Here is a 3,509-nt window from a genome sequence, read left to right on the forward strand (position 1 = left end):
AAGGTGATAACACCAGCCAATCAGCTCCTAACTGCCAGTTTACATATTGTAGCTGATTGGCTTGTGCGTTATAACTAGTGATAAGCGGGTTCGGTTTCTCGGAAACCGAACCCCCCCGAACTTCACCCATTTTACACGGGTCCGAGGCATACTCGGATTCTCCCGTATGGCTCGGTTAACCCGAGCGCGCCCGAACGTCATCATCCCTCTGTCGGATTCTCGCGAGATTCGGATTCTATATAAGCAGCCGCGCGTCGCCGCCATTTTCACTCGTGCTTTGGAAATGTTAGGGAGAGAACGTGGCTGGCGTCCTCTCCTTTATTGTTGAACTTGATTGTGCTGTGCAGTGCACTATTGCTTAATTGTGGGGAGGGCTGGGGAGCAGCTGTATATAGGAGGAGTACAGTGCAGAGTTTTGCTGATCAGTGACCACCAGTTATCCGTTCTCTGCCTGAAAAAAACGCTCCATATCTGTGCTCACAGTGTGCTGCATATATCTGTGCTCACACTGCTTAATTGTGGGGACTGGGGAGCAGCTGTATTATATAGCAGGAGTACAGTGCAGAGTTTTGCTGACAGTGACCACCAGTATACGTTGTCTGCCTGAAAATCACACCATATCTGTGCTCAGTGTGCTGCTTTATTGTGGGGACTGGGGACCACCAGTATAATATTATATAGGAGGAGTACAGTGCTGACCAGTGACCACCAGTATATAATATATAGCATTACGGCAGTGCCGTATCTAGGCATTTTAGTGCTGTGTGCAAGAAATGACAGTGGCGCACCCCCATGTAAGATAGGGGAAGTGCGCGCCGTAGGCGTGCAAAAAATTTATAGGGGCGTGGCTTCACGGGGAAGGGGCGTGGCCTCAAAATAATAGCAATTCATACTACGGTGCACAGTAGTCTACATTATTCAAATTACGCTGCACAGTAGCGCCACTACACCAGGTAGAGCCCCTTTTATACATTACAGCAGACAGCGTCCCCCTTTTTACACATTACAGCAGACAGTCCCCCTTTTTACACATTGCGGCAGCCAGTCCCCCTTTTTACACATTGCGGCAGCCAGGCAACCTCTTTACACATTGCGGCAGCCAGTCCCCCTTTTTACACATTGCGGCAGCCAGTCCCCCTTTTTACATATTGCGGCAGCAAGGCCCCCTTTTTATACATTACGGCAGCCAGGCCCCCTTTTAACACATTGCGGCAGCCAGGCCCCCTCTTTACACATTGCAGCAGCCAGGACCCCTTTTTACACATTGCGGCAGCCAGGCCCCCTCTTTACACATTGCGGCAGCCAGTCCCCCTTTTTACACATTGCGGCAGCCAGGACCCCTTTTTACACATTGCGGCAGCCAGTCCCCATTTTTACACATTGCGGCAGCCAGGCCCACTTTTTACACATTGCGGCAGCCAGGCCCCCTTTTTACACATTGCGGCAGCCAGGACCCCTTTTTACACATTGCGGCAGCCAGGCCCCCTTTTTATACATTGCGGCAGCCAGGACCCCTTTTTACACATTGCGGCAGCCAGGCCCCCTTTTTACACATTGCGGCAGACGGTGTCCCCCTGAGAGAGAGAGAGAGAGAGAGAGGGAGGGAGGGATAAACTTACCTTCTCCCCGCTGACAGGCTCCTCGTGCTGGCATCTCCCTCTCGGTGCAGGCAGTGAGGTGAGAAGGAGGAGGAGGGAGGGGGATTGGAGCCGCAGCAGCGCTATTTGATTGGTAGTAAGCGCCGTTGCAGCATCCCCCTCTCCTTCCGTATTGGTTGCCTGGCGCTGCTGTGGATGCTGGGATGAAGGAACCGCATCCAAGAATCCATAGCAGCGCCGGGCAGCCAATACAGAAGGAGAGGGGGATGCTGCAGCGGCGCTTACTACCAATCAAATAGCGCTGCTGCGGCTCCCTGCTCCCCCTCCCTCCTCCTCCTTGAACGCTGCCCGGCGCTGGTCTCTTCTCCCTCCAGCGCGGCGCACGGCGCACACAGCAGCCAGAGGCGGCATGTAATGAGTCAATTTGACTCATTACATGCCGCTGGCCGTTGCGCCCTCAGGGCAACTGCGCTGTGTGCCAAGCCCACTTGGCACACACGTAGTTACGGCCCTGCATTACGGTACAGTAGGCCACTGCAGTACCTACCTCTGTGTCGTTATTAAGTATACTATCTATCTACATTCTATACCTGTGGTGCATTTTAGTTTTGCAGTTTGCTGACACAGTGACCACCAGTATACTATATATAGCAGTACAGAAGGCCACTGCTGTACCTACCTCTGTGTCGTCATTCATTAAGTATACTATCCATCTACATTCTATACCTGTGGTGCATTTTAGTTTTGCAGTTTGCTGACACAGTGACCACCAGTATACTATATATAGCAGTACGGAAGGCCACTGCTGTACCTACCTCTGTGTCGTCATTCATTAAGTATACTATCCATCTACATTCTATACCTGTGGTGCATTTTAGTTTTGCAGTTTGCTGACACAGTGACCACCAGTATACTATATATAGCAGTACGGTACGGAAAGGCCACTGCTGTACCTACATCTGTGTCATCATTCATTAAGTATACTATCCATCTACATTCTATACCTGTGGTGCATTTTAGTTTTGCAGTTTGCTGACACAGTGACCACCAGTATACTATATATAGCAGTACGGAAGGCCACTGCTGTACCTTCCTCTGTGTCGTCATTCATTAAGTATACTATCCATCTACATTCTATACCTGTGGTGCATTTTAGTTTTGCAGTTTGCTGACACAGTGACCACCAGTATACTATATATAGCAGTACGGAAGGCCACTGCTGTACCTACCTCTGTGTCGTCATTCATTAAGTATACTATCCATCTACATTCTATACCTGTGGTGCATTTTAGTTTTGCAGTTTGCTGACACAGTGACCACCAGTATTACTATATATAGCAGTACGGAAGGCCACTGCTGTACCTACCTCTGTGTCGTCATTAAGTATACTATCTATCTACATTCTATACCTGTGGTGCATTTTAGTTTTGCAGTTTGCTGACACAGTGACCACCAGTATACTATATATAGCAGTACGGAAGGCCACTGCTGTACCTACCTCTGTGTCGTCATTCATTAAGTATACTATCCATCTACATTCTATACCTGTGGTGCATTTTAGTTTTGCAGTTTGCTGACACAGTGACCACCAGTATACTATATATAGCAGTACGGAAGGCCACTGCTGTACCTACCTCTGTGTCGTCATTCAGTAAGTATACTATCCATCTACATTCTATACCTGTGGTGCATTTTAGTTTTGCAGTTTGCTGACACAGTGACCACCAGTATACTATATATAGCAGTACGGTACGGAAAGGCCACTGCTGTACCTACCTCTGTGTCATCATTCATTAAGTATACTATCCATCTACATTCTATACCTGTGGTGCATTTTAGTTTTGCAGTTTGCTGACACAGTGACCACCAGTATACTATATATAGCAGTACGGAAGGCCACTGCTGTACCTT

Source organism: Pseudophryne corroboree, chromosome 8 (assembly GCF_028390025.1).
Source record: "Pseudophryne corroboree isolate aPseCor3 chromosome 8, aPseCor3.hap2, whole genome shotgun sequence".
Lineage (NCBI taxonomy): Eukaryota > Metazoa > Chordata > Amphibia > Anura > Myobatrachidae > Pseudophryne > Pseudophryne corroboree.